Genomic DNA, 26,091 nt, shown 5'->3' on the forward strand with positions numbered 1-26,091 from the left:
GGGAGTTTGGAACTACATGATTTTTAAGTCCTTTCCAACCCTTTCCAAAGCATTCTATGACCTTATACTGATTTTGAAATTAAACATCTAAGTGATAAAGATGTAAACTCCATGCACTGCTGGTTGCTGAAGGATTTAGTCCATGTTTTAATAGTATTCCCACACCCTGTCCCCCTTAAGTAAGTTGGGCTTTTCACAGTAAAATCAATGGACATTTCTATCCTCTAATACTGACTCTCCACCTGGAGTGAAGTATTTGGAGATATTCCTATGGCTGGCATTTCACCTTACAAATATTTTTTTTATTTCTTTAAGAACAAGAGTGTTTAAATCTGTGCTACTACTACTACTACTGGCCAAAGAAAAGGGCAGAGCAAAAATACAGAATACTTTATCTGGTCTGTCTGTGATTCTTGTCTCATAACCTTGATTTATAAAAGTGGTATAAAATTCACCAAACTCTTTGGAGTTGTTTAGACTCAATTCTGCTATATGTGCTATACATACAATGGAAGAGATGCTCCTTCCTATCACTTCCTCATTGAGAGGAATGTTCTTTAGTTTGGGGTTTTTTTAATACTTTGACTAAATATTTTGGAGTTTTGTGCCAGTGATCTCAAGCCTCAGACTTGAAAACCTCCAGAGCCAGCAGTGTAAAGTGCACTGATTCAAGGCAGTTTCTTTTCAAATAATTATTAACTCTGAGCAAATGTTAATAAAAGGAATTGAAAGCTCTTTTTCATCTTCCCACCTCTCTATCTCTCACAATAATAATTGGCTGCATCACTTTCCAAGTACCATCTCTTGTATTTGACTAAACTATTATAGGAACTTTTAATCTTTTGGATGTTTAAGCTTCTTCTCAAAGTTTTTACAACATGCAAATACCAGATTGATTTTCCTGTTACGCCATAACTTACATTTCAGATCCACTGTCACCTGATCTCCTGAATTAATTAAAGGGTATGAAGTCAAGAGATTATTTTCATTTATTATGAATTCCTAGTCAATAATTCCTGACTGAGCTTGGGGTGACTGCAAACTGCTACAGCTTTGAGAGTTACTACGCCATGTGTCATTTGAAGGTAGGGTCTCCAAGATCCTTCGTTTATAGCATTGAGCTGATAATATTTCATTTTAAAAATCCTTCATCCAGAATGTCCTCTGAAAACACAGATAGGGAAAATTGCAGGAGCACCCTTACTGTCTTCCTGACCACACAAAATATTATTTTTCCAAAATAAATGTGTGAAAATAGAGGCCCTGAACCTGGGATCTGGGAAGTATTCCGTGCATCCCATAGTTTGGATGTAAGCTGTCCAAGCCAGTTTGATATGTAATAGCAAACCCACAAGTGAGTCATCAGCTAGTTTTGACAAAAAGCTCTTACAAGGATTGTATGATTTGGAATAAGAAAGGTCACTTTTACTCTTGTTCATCATATTTATATTAGAGTGTACGTGATATCTATACAAGGACAGCAAGGTCATCAATGAGATCCAAAATCCGGCATGAAAGGCACAAATCCTCACCACTTGACCTGAAAGAGCAAATCTACTAGATGCACTAACAGCAGGCATTTGTATTTCTCTAGGTCAGCCTCTGGAAGCAAACAAAATCACATTCACTGAACCAAGAAGAAAACCAAGCAAGCTCTGCTGAGGCATTCACACTGGGCCCTGAAGACTCACAGGTTTCATTCTGAAGCTTCAGATTTATTGTAGAATTTACTGTTCCTGCTCTGAGGGACAAAATTTGGATCTTCATGATTCCTTCAATGTTTAGAAGGTTAGGAAATATTTGCTCTTCCTGGTCAGAAAAACATCCCACAGGAACTGTACATTCTCCTTTCACAAGGTGGAATAGATGAGATTTTCAGAACTTACTTGAACTATGAGAGCAGGTGCTTTGCTCCTATGTGAACCCTCAGCATTTTTCTCATCCTAGGACTGAATCTATTCTAAATCACAGATCACCATTTTGGCAGAAGTAATGGGTTGTGCCCACTATGCCAGAGTGCAGAGTTCCCCCAGAACCTGCAGACTCCATTTGCAGCAATGCAGAAATAGGTAATTCTTGATCAATGTAGGTGAGCCTCTGGAGATTTCTCTCCACAAAACTCCCATGCTGACCACTTCCTCAATTAACCAGAAAGAGCTAACATAATGTCTCCCCTGAAGAAGTGAGAGAATGTAAAACAGCTATTACCTTCTTTCTCAAGTTACACATATGCTCAACTAAATGTGCTTGTAGGAATACACTTTATTCTCTCAGAAGGTCTTATGATCTTATTACACACTGAGCTATAACACCCTGGGCTATAACTTCCAAGCACTCAACAGGCAGGAATCCCTGCTTCAGCAATCAAACCCTTGTTTTTATCCCCATGACACATATTTTTTGTCTGTAAAGTGAACACAAGGTAAGATCAGACATTACCCTGTGAGACTTGAATTCCATGCTACACTTTGCCATGAGTTTACCTCATTAAATTTATTCTTTTACCTCAGCCACTCTTGTCACTACTCCTAAGTCAGCTTCTGTGTCACAGAGATGACAGCAAGCCTGTCCAGCACTCCAAGCCCACACAGACTATGAATAACTAGGAAAATGACACTTTGAGTTCATTTTATGTTGGTCAAAGCTATCCAGTTCCCATTGTCTGTATCTATGATCAAGGACATATTTAAACTGGCAAAAGCTGTTCTATTTTTCTAGTGTCATTTGACTTATGACACTTTAATACGTGGTTTACATGTGTGTGTCCCTTCCTTAGCATGAATAATTCCATCAGTTTAATGACACAGAGAAGGGGAAGATGTCCACATGCAACCAACCACTTCCTATTTAAGAGTCACACATATCTGATATTTTAGGAATCCAACAGATTTTACACTCTTATTTTGCAAAAGATGGGTCTGTGTTTATTTATCACTGCCATAAGTAATGTGTTGCTTTTTAGTCTGAATCCTATTTATGTAAGTATGAAAACAGAGACACACATAAAGGAAGATTAGAAATTCAAATTTTGAGTTATCTGAAGGTCTTATTACAACCAAAGGAAAACCAGGAAACCGATAACTAAGAGCTGACACTCCACGTGTCATGTTCTGTCAGGTTTTATTTTGCATGTGTGTGTACATGTTTATGGGAGTGTCACTTTTCCTTTCTGGACTTCTTTAATGTTCATTTTTAAATGGGACTCATATGCTGGAAGAAAACTGAGAGACAAGAACATAAACACAAACTGACAGTGTCCTTAAAGACAATAAAGTAACACCAGTAGGCACCATTGGCTGTAATTACCTTGACATGGTGCTGTGCCTTTGTCATGTTTCTTAGCATGACCTTTCCAACCACAGTGCCAAAGGCTTTCACTTGCACTTTCCTGCTCTATTGGTAAGATGCCATTGTGTCTCCACCTTACCCCACTTTGGGTAACGTGGTTATCTCAAAATCTGTGTTGCAGACCACAGGAAACCACAGAGGATTATTTGGCACATTGTGAGATAGAGACAGCATGAAACAATATTACTTCCAGCAAAAATCTCAACCCAAAGGGCTCAGAAAACTTCACAAATACTCAAATATACAAAAGATTAAGCATAATAGGAGCCTCTAAAAAGAAAGGGATTTTTTGCAAAGATCCACAGAGCTTCCATATTGATAAAATTCCTGTATCAAAAGAAGGCTATGGTCCACAGGGAGATGGAGATCCTACCAGGCCTGAAGGAATTGTGAAAGCAGGGATAACCCCCTGGATTGCCTCCTCTGACTAGAGGCCTCCCTTTCTAAACAGCATGCATGAGGGCTTACAAACACCATCAGTGGTAAAACAGACAGTGAACAATGAAGAAATTATTGCATAAGAATACCTTCAGCACTGAGGGTGATACAGCCTCCTTGCACTGACCCTCTCTTTTGCGTCTTGTTAAGCACTTAAAACCAGGGTGGCTGGATATCTGTGGATAAGAAGAACTTAACTAAAGCACAGATTTCAGAGTGAAGAAAGAAGGAGAGGATTGACAAACTTGATGTGATTAAATGTCTCTTCTTATTCTTTCATATTCTTTCCCCAGTCTGCTGACCTTTTTTTGATATTCTCAGATTTAGAGTTGAAAACAAGGTGGGACTTAATTGTTTCACAAATACTGTGCAGCAAAGAGCAGACAAGGATTGATCTGTGAATTTAGCTTATATTTTCCTTCTTTCTTTTCCTCCAAACACATTGACTCTAAATGCCATTGTGTTTCATTACAAAGTAATTTAATTTATTCTCTGTGACCACCTCTAGGATTCTTTCATTCTTGCTTCTTTTTCACTTATCTGTCTTCTCTTGAATGATGTGGATTTGAAATGTTACTCTGCAGATAATTTAGTTTGCATCCTATTTTCTGAACATGTTTTAACCTGTAGATCCCTTTTGATTATAAAGGAGACATGACTGGCTTTTCTAATAATTTCCAATGCATTTTTATGTATTAATTAAGATGTGAGGGATTTCTTTTCGCCTTTTTTAGGCATCACAGAAGCGGCCTTGGAATTAGATCTGATGAATGATACAGAGGAGTATGACTTCAGGAAGCTAAAGGTGCTGGTAACAAAGATACTGTTTTCAGATAATACTCCTCCTGTGTCTGTAAATATCTGTCTTCTTTCATTTTTCCAAAATCAGCATGCACTTGAAAAAGGGCACTGTGATTCTTTAAATGTGCTCATGTTCATTCATGTCAGCATTCTCCACAAAGTATTTAAAATCTTTTCATCCTTCTCATGGCTTTCCAGAAGTCTGTCCCAGGATACCTGGAGATGATCAGTACTTTTTGGATCCTGAATCCCAGACACTGCCTAAAGCCATGGCACTTGTCTTACAGTCCATCTGAAAGGCTTACTCATCCACTGTGCTATGGGAAGCAAGAAAAATAAGGGCCTGAAGTCCTGCCAGAGAACCTCATAAATCTAGTTCTGACCCTTTTGATGTTATAGTGGGTGAGCAACATCCAGAGTAAGATATGCCGGTAACCTCCATGCAGGGAGTTTAGTCAGTTTAGCAGCTACTTGATAAATATGGAGCTTGGGTGAAATGACTAATAGATAGAAACATCTTCAAAAAGGCAAAACTAGCTTTTCAACATGGGTTTCCACCGTTACCTATAGGCAAATGAACAGCCAACCAAATAAATAAAAATAAAAGCAATACAAAACAGACTTGAAGAATAAAATCTACTCTTGACTAAAAAGAAAGGGATAAAAAGACCTTTAGGTGTACTTTTCAGGATTGCAAAAGGTAATTGAAAAACAAATCCATAGAACTTTTTAATAATTCAAATAGTGAAGTAGTTGAGTGATTTCAGTAATATATTTTCAATTTCCCTTTCTCTGTTTAGGTATTATCCTTGAGAAAATCACTATTTTCTTCAGTATGTTGTTCATTAAAAATTACTGCTCCATTATGTTCCTTGCATGTATCCCATATCATGTATTTGTTCTTGCACTGAATGAATACTAGTGTTGGAATCAACATTTACCTCCTTAGCATTTATTTAATTATTACTGTCTTCAGAAATATTCCATTTTCTCAGCTACATATTTTTAAGAGGAAAGCAGTCCCAAATGGACTAGCTAATCAAACTCACTTGAAATATTATTTTATTTTACTAGAATTCACTTTTTTTCAGAGTTTTCAAAAGTATTTTATAGCACTAAAAGAAATAAGAAATACAACTTTTATTATTTCACAAGTGAAACATTGATGTTAAGCTATGACATTGAAATTGGCATTATTCAGTGATATTGAATGCTTGATAGTCTAGCATATACTCTGTGCTGTGGTGTACCCTATGAAGTATGAAGCAACCTTGAAGATGGTTACAAGTGATGCCTATACAATTTTGTGAAGATCCCTGAAGTCATCTCAGGTAGGTTGCACAACCAGTCAGGGTGAATTATTGTTACCTTACCCCATATCTGTAACCCAGGAACAGAAATGTGATTGTAACAGGGTGGCTTATTTCTTTCAGTTCAACCCTTTCAGCATCTTCCTTGCTATGTCTTTTATTTCATTGTCAGTGTTATTTTTTTAATGCATAAAGCTGGTCTGAGTGGTACTTTAGATCAAGTGGCCTCTCTATGCTGTGACAGAGCTGTGGCTGAGAATTCTCATTTATGAAAATCTTTCAGAGTGTGTCCTTGTTCATACCTGAAACAAAAATGAATTATTTCACAAATCAGTCACTATTGCTAGCCTTTCAAAAACAGGGCAGTTGTAGCAAAGTTTCTGGTTCCAAACAGAAAGCTTCAGGTCTGATGCGAGAAGAGTAGCCAAAAGGTCCAGAGATGTGTCACTCAGTAGTTAACACACCCTAAAGAGGATGTGAGACCAGTTCCAGGTCTTCTTTCTGATTAAAAGCAACACTAAATCTAGCTAATATTTGAAACTGAGTCCCTAGTACCTTATATTTTTAGCTGCCAGATGCAGAGCAGGAAATTCAGCTTTTAATTACAATTCTTTGATTGACATTTATTCAAGAGAAAGCAGAATATGAGGCCAACCAGACCCTCTCTCAAGAGAGTAGCCAGAAGTATGGTATTGTACTTTCCATTCCCTAACTAAAGAATGTAGAATACAACATTTTCTACAAGATTCTGGAGGAGTCACATTTTTAGGAGCTCTGTAAAACACAGACAAAATCGACTTGTTTTCAGAGTGCTGGATCTGGATCAAACAGGATTTCATTATTTTCAGAGGTCTTGTGTGAAGACTTGAACAACTCACTTTTTCTTGCTCACTCTTTTTATCTCCTAAAACAGGGCAAAAGATCTTGCTATTTGGATTCACAATGGATATGAAACTTCAGAAATAACTGAGAAAGGGAAGAGAACTTACACTGCAGGTCACTCTATGGGTCTTCTTTTATTGAAAACAAAAGCAGAAAGCTCAAAAGGAGAATGTTTACCCATTTGGCACTAGCATAACGTGCATTTTGGAACTAACAAAGAACACTGCCTTCTCTCACAGATCAGTTTTGTGTCTGGTGTAAATCCAAATTATCTAAGGATGAGTTAATGATTGGGGTTTGTTTATTTTGTTTTATTTTGTTTTGTTTTAAGTGAATAGTAACATGGATGTGTTGAAAGCAAAATTCTACTTTCTCCTTATTGCTTTAATACTTCTCCCTCTCCCAGTTCTCTCTCAGTTTTCTTTTCTTTTATTCTGTAAGCACCAACCATTGGAAGAGCTGCTTCCTGTCTGGGGAGAACCTTTCAAAGCATCAACTTCTCTGCACAGCTGTGTGGTCAGAGCTGCAAGATGGTTCATAAATCCCCAAAGCAGATACATGCAGGCTATTGCTCTAGTACAAACTTCTGTGAAAAATAGCGTGTGGCAGAGCAGTCACAGGAAGACACAAATAAGACCTGAGGACCTGCAGCATAACAAGTTCAAGTAAAAAAAGGTCATTCTGAGTCAAGCAAGATGCATAAAACTCTCTCACAAAGCAATAAGCTGCGCTTTGGAGTCTCCTGGGGTTTCATGATGGTTTGACTGGTGATGGTCAGAAAAGTTTCCAAAAAATCAGCTTTAGTCAGAAAAATGACAGTCCGTTGAAAGCGTCTTACAGAAATGTGCCAATTTAAACAAGTCTGCCAGCAAAAGTCATCAGTTCTCTGCCTCTTCTCTCCTTCACTCATTCACCCAGCTGCTGAGATGCTCCTTGAAGGACTCAGCTCAGATCTCCAGGGCTTTTAAACTTCTGGAATATCTGCCTTCCAGAATTGTTGCACACCTTTTATGCTTAGGAAATTTGTTTCCATCAGCAGTGAGAAGAGTTTACTGGACAGGGTTACCAGTCTTGTTGCCACAGTGTCCAGAGCCCTGGGGATGGGCTCCTGGTCACCCTGCAAGCCACCATCCAGAATGAAGTACTATTGTAAAATGCAGGTCCACTGATGAGGGGAGAGAATGATGCATCTGACTCCAAGTTCTCAGAAGGCTAATTTATTACGTTATTACACTACATTGTATTAAAGAATACTATACTCTAAAAGAATACGGAAAAGATACTGAATGCTAAAAAGATAATAACAAAAACTCATGACTCTTTCCAGGGTCCCATCACAGCTTGGCCCTAATTGGCCAATGAGTCAAAACAACTCACACCAGAATCCAATCAGGCAATCACCCGTGTGTAAACAATCTCCAACCACATTCCATATGAGCACGCCACAGGAGAAGCAAATGAGATAAGAATAGTTTTCCTTTTCTCTGAGCCGTCTCTCTGCCTTTCAGCTTCCCAGCAGAAAAAAACCCTGGGCAAAGGAATTTTTTCATAGAATGTGGATGCTACAAAGTACAAGGAACTCTGTGTTTTCATCCTTCACCCTGGCTAGTGGCCAGGCACTAGCTGCCTCATGTGGCCCTGGCTATGCAACCACTGAAGCTTGGGGAGCCAATTACTCTGAAGGTACAGCAGTCATCTACCCCTGTCAATTTATGGCTGAGCACATGAAATCGGTCAGAAATAGCCCCACTTTGAGTCAGTACATTTCAAGAATTTGGAGAAGCAGATTTTATTTTAGAAATAACAATTTAGAGCATCTGTGAAATTATGTACTCTGGAATCTGATTTTAACAAACACCTTAAAATTTTGGTCTCTCTGAAGATGAAAATGTTTCAGATAATGCAAAATTTGTGAGGAACAGGAACATAGTTTGCTGACCAACTGTAATTTTTTCTAAAGGAATAGCTTCATAGGTTGTAGAAATAATGAGTTACTTTACTGCCCTATTGCAACATCCCAGCCCAGTGCCAGTTGCTAAGAGAATAAAAGCTCGTATCAGTACTAAAGGGAATGAATAAACGCAAACAAATACTTTTTCTACAAACAGAAGACCTTGTTCTTTTCCCATTACATCAGTGAGATTGTCCTCAGCCATTGACTACACAGGATGAAGATATCACTTGCATCTATATCCAGAGAAATACAGTGGTGATAACAAACAGGAATTTCAAGAATGGAAAAGTGGTAGCTTTTACTCATAAAATCTATTATCAGCTTGAACAAGCTTCATGCAGTAAATGTTGAAAATGGAGAGAAAACATGATCTTTGACCCTGACATAGACCATTTACCCTCGTTAAAACTGCATGCTTCACAGTAGCCTCTGCATCATAATCTTTCAAAGTGTTGTTTCCAATAGGATAGCAAGACAAAGAGCAGTTCAGTATTCCCAAAAAGTCTTTTAGAATTATTTGGAAAGTGTCTGAACTAGACCAAGCACCTGGAGAGATTCTGGATCCATTTCTGGCTATACTGCATTATTTTACTTTACTTTTCTAAGTACCAATCCTGGAGGGAAAGGTATACTGATTCTACAACAATGCCCTTACATGCTCACTGAATCCCTTTTTTCCCCCACCAATAGTCAGTCCCCAAAGCCTGGGTCATTCACTATGTCTGAATTCTCAGATTTAGCTTTCAGGACATGGAATAATGTGTGAGCCATTTACAAGTACTGAGGGAACACAGTGCAAGTATTTATTATCTATTATGGTTCTCTAACATTATGCTGGATTTAAATCACGCACAGAAAAATTACCCTGGCTGAAATTAGATTTCTTGCTTTTTCCTTTTATCTTTTTCCTAGCTAGCAAAGCTTTGCTCCCCAAATTACTTTGGACTAAGTTACTTTGCATTAACTGTTTTCCACACAGTCTTTCATTGCACTCAACTTTAGCATAGTTTCAATATTTTCTGGTATAATTTGCAAATGTATGGAGAGAAACTCTGCCAGGAAGAACTGCATTAAGCTAAAGATGCATAAAAAACCCAGATGAAAATAATCTGTCAAAAATGCTTAAAACATCAATGACATTTTTGTCAATATTTTGAATTACTGTCTCCAGAAAGGATTACATCTTTCCAGAAGATATGACTATTTTTTACCAGATAGACATCTGAAATTTGGAGTAGCTAAATTTAAGCACATCATCCATGCAATATTTGTAGAGAGGTTTTCTATCCCTGGAACCTCTTCAGACCTAGAATGTGGATCTGAATGCCACAGCTTGGACTTCCACTCACCTGAAAACTCACTGTCATTATTCACTATTTTATAGGCAACATCTCTGTTTAATTTCTAGGCACATTATTATTATTATTGTTGTTGTTGTTGTTGTTAACTTGGAACCTTCCCAATTTTGTCACATATGAGAGATGTCAAAGGATACTGCAACAGTTGTTCATTGATAACTACCATTCAAATGTTCAACAGCACCAAAGCCCATTATGGCAATGTGTAGGAAACACAGCCTCTGCCCATGAGTACTCTGTAAGAGAGTGACAAACTGAATCAGCGACTTCAGTTGTGAATTCTATACATAAAGACATCTGTGAAATAAAGCAAGAAGCTCCTTCTAACAGACACAATACAAATATTTCACCAGCAATTCAGAGGGGCATTTAAATAAATTTTACATTGCCACAAAGCAGTAAACACGACAGTGAGATACATATTAAATGCATGGTCTTGATGCCAGCATAATGTTTATTACTTTCTCATACATTCATAAAGTCGAATACAATATAATTTCTTCTTCTACCTTGTCACTAAAAGTGAAGGTGTCCTAATGGAATTGACCTGTGTGGTCAGGTGGCAAAGTGTTAATTAGTTTTCAGAAAATATTAATCCATTGAATTCTAAGAGAATGAATTTTTTCCAGGGGACTGAAAAAGCTCACTGTGACATGCTTTGAATTAGCAAGCCATGTCTTTGGAAAACACCACAAAATAATGATTTCCTGGGTGCACTGCTCCACAGGTGCCCTGGTAGTTAAAAGCTTAAAATACAGGAAAGAATCACAGGGAGAAAAGAATTAAATTCTACTGTTTTGTTGCAATTTGAGCAGAATCCACATTTGTAGAGCTAATTTTAACCCAAATATAATCCAACAGTTTTCCTGAACTACTAGTCTCTGTCACAGTGCTGTTTCTGTTCGCCATAGTTTAAAAGAAATTAACCAACTAATTAACACCAATCTGACTTAAAGAAAGGAGCTACAAAGATGAAATGAATACAGAAAGAAAAAAAGTTGATAGCACTGAATACCACAGACAGATATTAGCAATTATAGAAAAGTGACAGGGGGAGGAAAAGGATATCAAGGGAATAATTTCTAGATGGAGAAATTTAGCAGATCAGAAAGAGCTTTTAACAACAAAAAGAACATGAATGTATCCCTGGCTTATTCCTACCAATAAAAGTAATACCAATGATAAAAAAGATGAAAGGGACACATACATTCAATAGATATGTCTGTACTCTGCTTGGAAAAAACAGGTAATATATTCTGGTCTCAGCACCTGGTGGTCTTTCAGTATCTTCCTTTCTGCCAGCAATGCAAGACTATATAGACAGTGCTACAACTAAATATATTTAAATCAGCACACCTATATTGTTGTTATGCACAGGCTTTGAAAACTAAAAAGTTGTCTCTTTGTTGATTTTTAACAAATCTTGGAAAACTGGCAGATTTAAAGCAGATACTTAAACAAAATGACACATTGTGTTCATCAGTACTTAAAAAAAATTAAAGCCCATAAGCAAAGTAGATAAGATGCATTTCAATTTGATTTCATAAGGTATGATATGACATGGAACTTTTGAAATCAGATTACTGCTATAAAAAACCAAGAAGGCATATGCTATGGTAATTAGGAAATAGCTAGCTTTCTTGTAGAAAACTGAGAGAGACATTAAAGAAATAAATAGTGGAAAAGTCTTGTGAATTATTTAAGGTTAAGAAATTCTAAAGTTAAGAAATTACCATAGGGTTTTGCATTAAAACAGATGATAAATTAGGGAGTTAAACTTTCAAAACATATGGGAAATAAACAATTAACTCCAGAAATCCACAAGGTCTCTTACAGGCAGAAGATCAGGTGAAATAATCATAATATCCTTTCAGTCCTTGGAATTTATTTATCTATTAATTAGGCCTATGTAAGTGGGATTTGATTGCTCCAAGGCATTGAGATGAAAGCTTAATTTACCTGGTCTGCGTGGACTTATTGTACAAGATGTACATGAAATTGCACTTTCAGTTTTAAATATATGTTAGCAATCCAGCAGTCAGGTCAGCAAAAGGCAGGGAAGTAATACAACAGTCATGACACAGACACTTTTGCAGGTATGAGTCAGAATTTATGACAACTGAGCATCTGCCACTCAGTTCAAGCCTGTATTGGCCAATACCTTCTGTTATCATAAATGTGATAGAGGTTGTAACATAATTAAGAACAGCTTCTGCAAGTCTGAAGTGTTCTCTAGTGTTTACCTAACTCTTTTGGACCACATTGTAGTCCTGGTGTGGCTGCAGAAAGCAGTGATGTTCTTTGAAATTATTATGCTCATTAAAACATCATCAGTTGGCAACAATGGCTCAAATATGTATGGTGGCACTTGGAACACCTATTTAATTTAACCATTCAGTAAGAAAGAAAGAAACAAGGGATAAGGTTTTTATTCTGGAGGATAAAGAACATAGAGAGTAATTCAATATTTGTTTTACTATTTCTTAAATAATTAGTTAGCATTTATATTACTATTTATTACCATCTAATCTGCAAAGGCTATTCAGTCCTCTTTTTTTCATGCTACATTTAGAAATGTTTCCCACTGCTCCTTTAAACTAAAATTATTTTTAGCAAAAAAAACCAAGTGGTAGAAAATGCTCAGTCTCCCATAGTCTTGCCCATTTGTTTTCCTCATTGCACTTCTACAAATGCTTTACACAAGTGCCAAGTAAACTGTTAATAGCTAATGAAGATACACAATAGATCTTGTCTTCTATACTTTCTCTTCTCCTTGACATTTTCTTTTTTTCTGTCTCCAAAAATGAAATACAGATTAATTTACCTGATGAAATGCCATGTGGCCATTCACACTGCTAAATCTGCTCAAGGATGAAAGCAACGAAAAAAACCACCATCCTAATGACTGCTTTTCCTACCAAAACACGGTTGTCTCGCTTTCAGATTGACACAGAGCTACAGGTAATGCTTGCCTATCCATGGTGGTGACATTAGCAAGAATGACCAGGTGGGGAGTGCCCGGATGGCAGGAACCTGGCTGTGCTTGTAAGGTTTCTTGCATTGGAGAAGGAATTCATTCTACAAAGATGGCTTTCAATAGTACCTTTTCTGGGAAAAGAGGAGTAAAGTAGACTCAAGACTTGCCCCTCTTCAGCTTTTCCCATTAGACCTCACCTCTGACCTGGGTTCTTTCTGGAAGAAAAGAATAAGCCCCAGCTTCTGTCCACAAGATTCTTAAAGTTTCAGTTTGTCCTCAGGGTGGAGAGGAAAGTGCCAGTCACTTTCTTTTCCTCTTGAAGCAAAGCAACTGGTTGTGTCATTCCTGGATCAGATCCATGTGTTTACTAGTAAAGTCAGACAGTATCTCCTCCAGATGCAGCACCTCACCCTGAGCACAGACCTCCCAACAAACATTTCCTTGGGCATACTGCAGGTATTACTTCTCCTTCAGCTCATTTTATCGGAGAGGGGTTCGCTCCACCACTGCCCCTTGCACAAAGATGAATTTGCCCTTGCACTCTATTAAAATCACAGTTAGTTTTTCTGTGGTCCTTCTGCAATGATTTGTCATTCCATAAATGTCCTGCAGCCATCATAAAAAAGATGAAAACAAAAAGGAAAATATTCCTATCATATAGAACAGATCAAGAAGGATTTAACTACAATCAGTTTGTTAAAACTAAACAGCATGCTAGAATGTGTAGAATTTAGTTCACTTCTCATTTTTAGTCCTAGTTTCTATGCTTTGAATTCATGGACATATCTTAATTTGGTATTAAAAATCTATTTGGAGAATATCAACACAAAATTTTGTTTTGATGTTAATATTACTCTAGTAAAAAAAAATCCTGACCAAATTTAAATTTTTCAAGTTTTCCAGGCTGAAATACCTAGTGCACATATTCTAGATTCTCCTTGGAAAATCCTATGATTTTTCTTCCCTCTCACATCAGGATTTATTATCCTGTGGCAGTGACTTTTATGGGATGGTAGTGTTATTGCTTTGATTTAGATTCTTTGCAAATACCACGGTCTATTAAAAGCATCAGTTCATCAAAGTCCACAGTATTAATTTACCAGGAATATCCCCACAGGATTTTTAAAAATAATTTTGTATTATGAAATCATGCTTCAAACTGAACTAACAGAAATCTAATTATAAATGGGAGCATAGTGCTAATTAAACCACCCACTCCAGCATTAAGGCCCACTTGGGGGTATTCACATTGGTAAATTGCCAATTTAAGCTAAATTGCAGGATATAATATCCAAGTATTTGCAAGCCCTACCTTTTTGCTACTTTCTCTCCTTTGGTCTGCTCCAAAGGAGCATTTAATAATAAAGTACAGAAGAGAAGAAATCCTAGTACTATTCAATTACTGAAATATTTTTTCTGCGAATAACCATAGCTACTGGTGTACCAAGGGGCAGCCTAACATATGAAAGTTCCCAAGCGTGACTTGTCATAGGTTAAATGCAACCTCGCCTGTCCCAGATCATCTTGTCTGCCCAAGACATACCAAAGAACTAAGGAAAGCAGCTGTGTGCTAATCCATGCTCAGAGCTTTATCATTTTCCAGCACAGGGTCCCATTTCAGGAGAAAGGGGTCCTCAGCACTCAGTGGTCTGAGCCACAGCACTGATATGGCTCATGTAGCTTCTCAGCCTTGAGTCTTCATGATACAGGATAAGTTCTGCAGCAGAACAGGCATAAAAAAACCTCTGATCAATCCTGTTGGATCTGCAGTCTCTAGTAGTACACAAGCCAAGTGTCACGTGAGCCAGGCAGCCTTGATCTTGTTTTCAGTCATTCAAACTGAAGGTCTCCTACCAAACAAGTAACTTGTGTATGATAAAATCACCTGCTCTGCTCTGATATTTTGTTCAGAGAGAGAGATTAAAATGAATTCTCAGAGCATTCATTTTAATGAGAAGGGAGAAGATTTGATTCCCAGTAAGCCAGTATTCTGCTGAGAGATGCCAAGAAAGCAACATGACATACTCAAGGGCTTGATTTCAGAGCAAGGACAGTGGTGCAAATCTTTTGCTCTGAGAAAGTTAATTAGGTCACAGATGCTTTGCCTCTCTGACTAGATAGAGAGAGGGATGGATGGAGAAAATTCATGGCAGTTAGTCCTTAGTTAGTAGTGACAGCCTGAGGACCAGGAGAAATTAAGAAGAGAAGGAGAAATCTTAAAATATTTTGTCTAGGACTGTGTATGCATTATATCTCTTATCTTTCCAATATCTATTTATTACACCAAATTTGGTTTCCTGGTAACTCCTTGGTGTCACTATCAAACACTAAGAGGAGTTTCATCTCTTTAGTGGACAGATCCATAGTCTGGGGCATTTTCAACCCATTTACAATGTTTCCTTCCAACAATGTATGCCTGGAGAGATCCCATGGGTAACTTTTAAAGGTTTGTTAGCGATGTATCACTACACAGCACTGTGATTCCATACAACAATTTACCAAATAAATAGTGTCAAGCTTGTTCACAGTTTGGCTGATAAATCCCTGAAGACAGCCTAGGGAAGGATTTAGCAGTAGCACTTTGCAGGTAGAAACGTCCAACACACAGAGAACAGCGGAACACTGCCTCATGCACCAGGGCTCCAAGCCAGCAAGGGAAAGGCTGTGACAGATTACTTGTCATTAAAACACTAAAGTGTTGACCAAAGCAAACATAGTTCCTCAACAGGAAAAATAATCCTGTATAAGAAGAAGTAATATCTTCTATATATAATATTATTTTTTATTTTCTATTAGGTGTGGTAGTCATCATTTTTCCTATGTATTTGTGTACCTTTTCTATCTCCTATACCATTCTATGTTATTAACTGCCATAATTCATACCAGATGTTTGTCTTCCACAGAAAAAATCCAATTTCTTCTTTGGGAAGTTTCATTGTTTTGAAAGATGCTATGCTTTCACATGCCTGCAATGAAAATGCTGGGTGAAAACATGAAGTTAAAATAGGCATTAAGCAAAAGTAGGTATGTCTGGACATACCTTATAAAATTAGATTTGCTTGATGCTGAGACCCAGTTCTCAGTCTCTTACAATTTTTGTGAACTTTCACAGTCATGGGTGAAATTTATTATCCTGAACATTTGCTCTAAACTTTATCAGTGTCCTGGAGGAAGTGAGGAGGATAACAATCATGAGGTTTTTAAATTACATGAGATTGGTGGGAACAGTTTAAATGAATGAGAGCAGGACTTCCATTCAGAGGGACATAGAGAGTCTGGAGCAATGGCCACACAGGAAACACAATAAAGATAAATGCAAAGTTTTGCTACAGGAAAGGAAAGATACCTGTAGTCGTGCAGGCTGGGGACTGATGGGCTGGGGATCAGCTGTACAGAAGACAATCTGGGTATTCAGGCAGAGGATGAGCTGGGTATGAGCCTGCAGTGTGCCTTGGCAGCAAAGAAGGCCAACAGGACCCTGGGCTATGTTAACAGCACAGCCAGGAGGCTGAGGATGTGATTTTTTTCCCCTTACTCATCAACCACTGTATTGTATCTAGCCTACTGCATCCAACTTTAGGCTCCCAATACAGGAAAGAAACCAAGAAACTGAAGGAAGTTCACTGGAACCACCAAGATGCTCAGGGGCAGAAATGCTTGTCCTGTTAGGAGAGACTGAACTGAGAGGGCTTGTTCATTTTGGAGAAGGGAGACTTTGTGGGCAGGTGCAGCAGCCTCCTATGACCTATGACGAGGTTATATATATATATGTATATGCAACTTTTCCACCATGGCGGATGGTGAGAGGATGCAGACAATAGGTACAAATTTAAACAAGGGAAATCCAAATTGGATGTAAGAAAACACATTTCCATGATGGCAACAGCCAACCAGAGAAGAGGTTATGAAGTCTCCATCTTTGGACATGCTTCAAAATCATACTAAAAAAAAAACAAACCCTGAGAAAACCAGCCTGATCTAATGGCTGACTTTTCTTGGAGAAGGAGTTTAGACTAGAGATCTCCTGAAGTTCCTTCTCACCTGAATTCCATTATAAACTCATTTTTTAAACTTTCAGTCAGGAGACTTTGTTCATTCCCAAGAAAGCTTTCGCTCTGTAGGGTCTATAAAGGTAACTTTTTCAAATTTTCATTTGAAATTACTTTCAATTGGGTATGGTCCTTTTGCTGTTCCATTAAAACATATTCAAGACAGAAAATCTCTTCTCAAACTGAAGTGGTAGGAACAGCTTGCATATAGGTAAAGCCTTATAAAATGAGGATCTTGTTACCCTTGTAAAATCATGGCTACTTGGGCTAAGTAGAAGGGAACTATGGGAGAGTGACTCAGCTGGAACAGGGGTGGGAGATGTGACAGGCATGAGAGACGTGCTGCGTGACTGCCCCATGTCCACATTGTGGTGTATGGTGGTTGGTTGACCTGGGCATGTTTTGCCTTAAAACTGCGTCATCTGATAACCACCTTACTGCTTAAAAAGGCCTGGTTTTGGCAATGAAGGGGCTCTCCTTTGCAACTGCCCAGGGAATCTGAATTGCTTTGCTTCGTTCAGGAACGAGTCAGAAGTTACCAAGAAAACTACCTGAAAATGTCCTTTTCTTTTTCCACTGATTGCATAAAAAGACCAGCTTTGAGATTTACCTTTCCTACCTTTGGAAGTCTACAGTGTAGGTGTTCATTTCTGAGCTAGTCAGCCCATGTTCCCTTTATAGCAGAGTGTAGGAGTTAACAGCTGGTTAGTTGAGTCCTGCCTTGGATGACTAGCCTAGACACAGAACTTTTAGGAGCTTTAAATTAAATTAGATTACTCTCATGACTAACAACAGCTATCTAGCCTGTGTTTGGTTTTCTACACATCCCCTTTCCCCCAAAATGTGATCTGAGAGCAGTTTTATGTTATCATATGATTTTCTATAAAATGCAAATATATTGAACACAGTGAATATTTTAATCTTTATTTGAGTCTATTATGGCTATTTTATAAGTGGAGGACTGCACCATCTGCAATAAGAAATACCCACAGACATATATGTCTAGGGTCACTTCATCTCCAAATACCTGTCCTTATCCTTGTTGGTTTGAGTTAGTTTGATGTGTCCTTACAGGAGCCCTTTCCATAGCCTGAAACATGGTTTCTACAACTTTTTACTAAAACTGGGTTTAACACATAGTCCACTCTCACACACTGGCCACAAAACATTCCACAAATTAATGTCAGCAAGGAAGCTCTATTTATCCCCATTTAACAACAGAAAAATTCATACAGTAGTTTTGATTGTGGCTTGAAGAAGAATTCAAATTGTCATGTTAATTCTCTAAAGTGAATTGACTTCACGAGCTCTTTCTCAGCTGAAGGAAGATGTGCCTAGAATGCTGGACAGTGATCCTGGGGACTAATAAATTTCCTAATAAAAAGCTAGGAAAAAACTCTAAGAGGAGAACTGAATAATTAAAAAACATCTTTTTTCTTCCAGGATATGAATTAATCTTGAGAAAGTTTCAGGGAGAAACCAATGGGAAGCGAAGGGCACAACTGATCCTACAGTGCTTGCAGTGCAAGTGAAATGGACACAACCCACTGCATCTGGCATTTTCTCCCAGATCTCTGAGCTGGTTTCTTCTCTGTCATGCATCTGCATGAACAGCATGAGTCACATCTTTGCCCTAATGCGTTTGGAACAAATGCCTCTCTGACCACATTGCTGTGAAAAGATGAATCTTACAAAAAGGTAAAACATAGATTTGACTCATTAAATTACAGCCTGCTGAAGTTGTCCACTGAAGCTTGTTCAGAAAATGCTCAGAGCATTCTTGTGGCCCTCCTCTGGACTGTCTCCAACAAATCCAGGTCTTTCTGGGCTGCAACAAAATTGCTACAGCAATTTTAGATTATTAAAAGGGGAAAAATTTCAATTTTTTAATTTCATACAAGGGATAAATGCTGTCTTGTGAAATGTTCCACTTATTGGTCCACATAACAACACAAAAAACCCATGCTGTTATAGCTTAGGTTCAAAGAACTATAAGGAGTCCTTGTGCAAAACACATACACCAGAAAATCATTTAAACTAAAAGACCAAGAGAAGATCTGCAAGAAGACAATATGAACCTAAGAGATTCTTGTAAGAAATTATCAAATCATATGCTTTGAAGAGCAAAACTGCTTAGATTTGGAAGTTCATTTGCTTAAACAAACCCTCAGCTTCTCCTTGTATCATTATTTTTTAGTAGACTAAAAATCCTGATTAAAAATAAAATCATACATGCTGGGGAAAGCTGCAAGAGATTATGTGAAGCAAAGGCCGATTTACATTAAATAAGTATTCCTACAGAAAATAAATCCCCAGGAAGACAGCCATGATACCAGCATCGTTGTACATACAGTGACTACTGCATGAGCAGCAAATATTCCTGTGCAATGCCCTGGGAACTCCGTGAACTCTGCACATAAACATTCTAAATTAATCCATTCACTACCAAAAAAAAAATACCTGCCCAAAACCAAAAAAACTCAACCCCAACAACAAAAGAGAGAAGGGAGGGAGGAGGGAATAAGGAAGAAAAAACTAAGGCAACTGCAGGAGTAGTTTTCTAGAGGAAAAAGGAACAAAATCTGAGTGAAGAAAATACTCCATACTTATTCAAACTTCATTTTTGAAAGCAATGCACATCGAGACTGAAAAATTAGGGAGTACAAAAAGTGCCTCAAAGGGTCACAACAGGCTCTATTATTATTGTTGCACTTCCCTTTAAATGTGTGTATTACCATAACATGTAAGAACCCAGACACCAACCATAATCCCCTGCGTTAGACACAGCCCAAGTAGAGAACAAGAGAAGTGTCTGCTGCCCAGTGAATGCTGGGTTTAGTCCAGAGCTGGGGCTCATAGAGCCAGGCTTGAGCGAATGTCACATCTTCCACCTTCTCACTGCATCCATCCTTTCTCTGCCACTTTGATTTCCACAAAAAGCTGTTCTAGTTAACAGGCATCCTTTTTGTAGCATGTTTACAAAATGTCTATTCCGGGAAACTGACAATATTAGTGTGCTCAGGCCATATGTTCATTGGAATTCAGGTACTTCAAGATGCAGATATCTGTTTAGGATTATTTTAAAGTTTCTCATACATACAAGATATTTAAGTCACTATCTGGAGTTTTATTACTTCTTATAGGCTGCTCAAAATATGATAAAAGAGAAACATACATAACATGGAGGAAAAGATAGTCATATAAATTACCAGGAGAGTCTGAACTATGTACAGCACCAGGAACTACTCAACTTCTTTTGCAGATTGAGTATTTCAACTAGATGTACAGTGCCAGTTAGCACAGCAACTGTCTACAACATGGGGGGTTTTTTGTCTATTTTTATCAGTTAGTTCCTGGAAACTCAGACAATGCAGCAAGTAACTCTGTAACTTACTTCATGTTTAAAGGAGTTGTCTGCTTCAGAGCTCTATGTGTTTGATGGAAATTTCAAGTGAGTGTAATTTAAACCTCTTTAGAACACAGACTATCACACATTCCTCAAGCCCTCAAGAGCATGCCTATGGTAAACATTCCCCTGTTGCATCTCTCCATCCCAGCCCTACAGTTTAAAGACTTCCTGAGCCAGAGGTTGTAACCCAACCTTTGTGCTGAATAGCTGCCAAACTCTTTGAGGGCTCTCTGCAGTGTAAATTTTCCAGGCAGTGTAAAAAGAAAAAACCAAGCCCACAAAACAAAAAACACATAAGAGTCACATCAGCCATCTTTCAAGCAATACAGGATGTCCAGAAACCTGCAAGGTGTTGGGGAAAGATGCCTGGAGTAGTTCTTGTTCATTCCAACTTGTAATCTGCTGTGAAGACACAGCATAGCTTGTCTTGGTTTAAGGGCAAATTTTGGGAGGAAACCTCTGAAGGGGTCTCCTCTAGAAAAGCAGATTTCATCACCCCCTCCTCCAACAGGTTCAGGAGAAAAATCTCCTTGGAGAAAAGGGGAAAAAACCTGCTTATTTAACAAGCAAAGTATTCACAAGCATGAAAAACGAATAATAGTAAACAATAAAACCTCTCACTGTTCTGAAAAGATGGCAAATTCAGAAAGAGTCTTTCTGTGAGTGTGGTTCAGTCTCTCCTTCTGTGGTTGTATTCAGTCTCTCAGTCTCTCCAGAGCTCAGGCTCAGTGTGCCAGGCCTGGTATGCAGCTTGGGGACACCCTGGGCAATTTCCCTGATGTCCTGGACCAGAGAGAAACTGAACAGTCCCAGTAGAAGAAGGCACAGTCCATGGAAAAGCTTTCTTGCTACAGCTAACAAGGAAAACCAGTGAAAAAAAGCAAAGAAAAACTCCTTGCTTCTCTCTCTCTCTCTCAGCAAAAGCCAACAATTCAGAGAGAGTTGCACTCGTATCTCTATGTTTTGAATACAACGCAGAAAAAAAAATCCACCACTTCTCCTTCTTCCTCCCTTCACTCTTGGATCTAGTTTTAAAAGCACAGAGCTCAATATCCAGCATAAGCAAAACAGATGACTGGGGATACAAGCATCATAAAGTCACCCTAGGACAATAGCTGGAAAGGCATCTGCTATCTACCAGGCTCTGGCAGGAGATGGTCTCACTTTCAGTTCATCATAGGCTGAAGGTGTGTCACAGACTCCTCCACACAAATTCAAAATTCTCAGTCCCTGCACAATTCCAGCAACTCAAAAAGGAGAGGGTGTGTATATGCATGTAGGGGTATCTTTCTTGTGCATCCCATGAAAAATCTTTTTAATTAAGGCTGACGGGGGACATTTTTTCTAACTGCTGTAAATATGCAGCTTTTTACTAGTTGGCAGTCAGAAAAACATGTTGATTGTTTAGAGATAAGAGATGTAAAGAGTCTGTAGGAATGAGCCAGTATGTAGATAGTGAATACAGGCACACAGACAGGAAAAGCATTCTCAAAGGATATTTTGTGTTCTTTGGAAAACCCTCATCCATACACATTCTATTTTTCCAATACAGTGTAGAAGGAAAACCATTAAATCCAGGACCTGAACCTCTGTACTCTCATAAATCACTCAGATTTATGTCTGTGGAATTAAGTGTTGTTACTTCCAGGCTCGGTGAATATTTAATTATTTTTGCAAAGTGCAGTTTTTCCATAGGTGTGGAGACATACAGAAATGTTCATGCGTCTAAACGGACCCAGAAAGAGATGAGCACAAGGTAATAGTCAGTAATCCATTCCTAATGGCCAGGAGTCTAATTCTAATCAGAGTTCTGTGTTTTAAACACTTTGTAGGTACACATGGAGCTTCAGTAGTACCTAATCCATCTAAAGATTATGAAGCCCCTTGGAATGGCAACTCCTTTCACTGTCCAAGAGCTCTGATTTCCTCAGATGAACACTACATGCAAAGAACCCAATAGATTTGGGTTGGGTTTGGGAGGTTTTTTTGATGGGAGTTTTTGGGGTTTCATTTGCTTAGTTAGGATTTGGGGTTTCGTTTGTGTTTTTTGTTGGTTTTGGGTTTTGAGTTTTTTGGGGGTTTTTGTTTGTTTGTTTGTTTGTTTGTTTGTTTTTAATATAAGTACTCTGTTCCAATATACATGTTCTCTACACTTAAAAATGTACAGTTTGTCTAAAAATCTGCTAAACAGAATATCCTCAGCCATGAGCAGCATATCCCACCAAACACTGCTATTATGTACTATTACCATATATGAGCACTTGTTTGCTAAACTGAGTTGGAGCTTTGATTTGACTTGTTTTGGTTGGAGTGAGGGGAGCAGAGGGTGGTGAACAAATGATGGAACAAGGAAAATGTAGAAGTTCGTTTTTTTCCATTCTTGCAGATGTGTTTCTTCATTTACTCATTACTTTCTGCATATGCATATGTATGTGTAATGTAGGTTTCAATGCTTATGTAAGCTTCTGGTTAATATACTTTAAAGGCTTTGTGAAGAACGTGGTCTGAATTATTTATCACTACAAGAGCTTTTAAGGCACTTATCACCCTGATATCTGGATGTACTTTTTATAGTTTGTATTAGGTCATTAATAGCTAAAAAGAGAGACAGAAAAAATTGCATCATCCTGCTCTGCAAGTACCCCAGTACCTTGCAGCTGAAAGGCAAAGGGGGTGCTAATCAGCCAGCTTAAAAAACAGAAGGTTGTTGCTTCAGATCAGCCCACAAAGGTACAATTACAGTCCTTGAGTACTCCCAAATATACTCTGAAGTATTTCTGATAGAAGCTTTTTGCAGAAATAGACCACTTTTCCAGAAAGCCCTCCCTCCTTATCTTAGAACGCAGGTCCTATAAATCTTATGAGTAAGACCTTATTATATGAGTAGATCCATAATCAGGATAACTGAATCCTTGGCCATCAAATTGATGGGAATGGCAGAGCTCTCAGTAGCTGTGTCTTTGTTCTTGTGACACCTGCTGCCCAGCTCTAGGCTGAGTGGAGTATGTGGGTGTTATGGGTGGAATATGGAACAGGCTTCCTGCATGATATTGTCTTCTGATGTTGGATTAAGAGCTATTTTAGCTTTATTTCACCAGGATCTCAGCTAAGATGAACTATTTTTCATCTGCTCCAGGTTAAAAGGAAACATAGAAGCAATTACTGCAGTAGTTGGTGCACAATAACCTGTTAGCTGTGTTACTTTGCTCATACATCTAAACTATTAGATAACTCTAATACAAAGCAAGATACCTTGAGGTAATTCCCAATTGCCATCAGTTAAAAATAAAACCAAAAGCGTCTTGCAGGTCCGTGTCTCTAAAGCATAAAAAGATTTTTTTTTTAATTTTTAGAGAAATCAGTGTTTAAGGCAGAAGCAGAGAAGGGTTAAAATCCCACACCATCTTATCAAAAATTGATGTGTTCTCCTGTCCTATCTTTTTCCAAATTTTGGCAACAAACTGCCAAAGCCACTGCTGAGCAGACTGACGTTTTTTAAAGCATCAGCAGCCAGACTGTTCAATACAGCAGTTCCCCTGTATCTCTCTCTCATCTTATATTCTGGAATTATTATTCACATCATGAAGCTTCCCTGGCAACATGCTGGACTTGCTGCTGCTTCTGGTGTTGCATTTCACTCATGTTTTCTCTTTCTTTCCTTCTTTTTTTTTTCTTTCTTACTTTCTGTTTTATTGGGGTTTTTTTTCCAACTTGTTTCTTTAGGAAAAAAATAGCTTTCACTAGTTTTATTTTGTTGGTAATCTTGCCAATCTGCTCATGATTCAGGAATAAAACAGTACAGAAGAGTATTACTCCAGCTACACTGAATCAGGCTGTGAAAATTCACACTACTCATATTTTTTCAGAAAATAAAAATATAATTCTGACCATAATCAACTGTGACAAATCACTCTCCAACAATACAAATTTGTAAAAATATATAAGATTAAGATAAATCTACAGTGACACTTCCTTACTATAACATCCAAGATCTTAGCAATCTAAAAAGTCTAGTTTAGAGATGTCCTGAGACAGAGATTGTACCTGCATCTTTGAACTTTGTAGACTTCAGTGGACTTGTCCTCCATGAATATCTCTATTTTTTTCCTGAACCAGCTTAAAATTTGGGGCCCTGCAACAATCTGAAATAGTACCTTTTTCAGTTTCATTGTATGAAAAAATACTCTCCTTTTAATTTCTTAATTCAAAAACATCCACCTGATTCTTTCACTGCATACTACTTTCTCTACAGTACTGGAGGATGTCTGGAGCTCTACCAAATCCCTCTTTGACTATCTCTTCTGCAAGCTGAAAACCCAACTGTGGTTAACCTTTCTTGCACAGAAACCTCTAGCCCAGCTTCTGTTTTTGTTCTACAACTGATCTGATCTCCCCTAGACTACACCTGGACTTGATACAGCATCTTTACCTCACAACCATCAAGGTTGGAGGCCAGAAGTTAGTTAGCCCAAAATGCAAGAAACCTGACATATCTTTTTAAAATAAATGTTGTAGACCTCATAATTTGCTGAGAAAACCATGAAGGAGAAAAACAGTAAATATCTTCTGGCTAAGTATTCCATGTTCCACTGCAGCAGTGGGTTTGAATGAAACAGAAAAAAAATTCTGTCAACAGTTCCAGATTTTATTTCATGTGATAAAGCAGCAGAGTCCTTCTTTTTAATGTAGGAAACTGAAAGGCATGCTTAAAATTTGCATGGAATTCTTCCTCAAAGTTGCAGATAGAGATTCCATGAAAGCATAAACTAAAAGGAATAAAATAAAAAAAAACCTGCTTGCAGTAAGTGCTCTTCCACCAAGTTTTTGAGCCATAGCTGAAATACCTGAGATGTAATGAAAACAAAGTTACTTGGAAGACAATAATTACAGTGAGGTAGGGCACTGTCATACCTCTGCAGCTCTGGGCCAGAGAAGGAAGAGCTGCCATACATATTGCTCTGCAAGGCTATCTGATCAATAAGCAGAAATACTGAATCCTATGATTTATCAAGACATTTGTTCACCTTGAGACATCAAATTGGGATACCCTATTTCAGGTGTTATACAAGTGTGGTCAAAAGAGACAGAAAGTGATTATCTAGTTAGTCCCTCCTGATTCCTCTGTTAGGTAATTTAGGAGTTCGTATCTTTATGTGTTAGTACTGGTAAAGAAACTATTTCAGGAGCTTTGGCTTCCTATATGATTATGTTATACAAACCTTGTAAATGGATATTCTCTCCAATTATTAAAGATCAACATTTGAAAACAGTTGTGGTTTTCTGTACCGCTGGAATTATTTCAATTTCTTGAAATTTATCACTTTTCTCTATTCAGCTTAGTAAAATGATAAGGTAAGCCGAAGAACAAAAAATTACTATGCTTGGTCAGCAGAGTTAAGGTAAGTATTTTAGGGGAGAAAAAACATCAATCTATGATCAAATTTTCAATATAGAAATAGTAATATGGATATAGTAGTGCAGAAAGGGATAGTGTAAGATAAACACTATATTCTGTTTAGGAAAACCAAATATGGATTTATTCATCCATATGAAGATTTGACATGA

The sequence above is a fragment of the Camarhynchus parvulus genome, chromosome 3 (genome assembly GCF_901933205.1).
Source record: "Camarhynchus parvulus chromosome 3, STF_HiC, whole genome shotgun sequence".
In the NCBI taxonomy this organism is placed as follows: domain Eukaryota; kingdom Metazoa; phylum Chordata; class Aves; order Passeriformes; family Thraupidae; genus Camarhynchus; species Camarhynchus parvulus.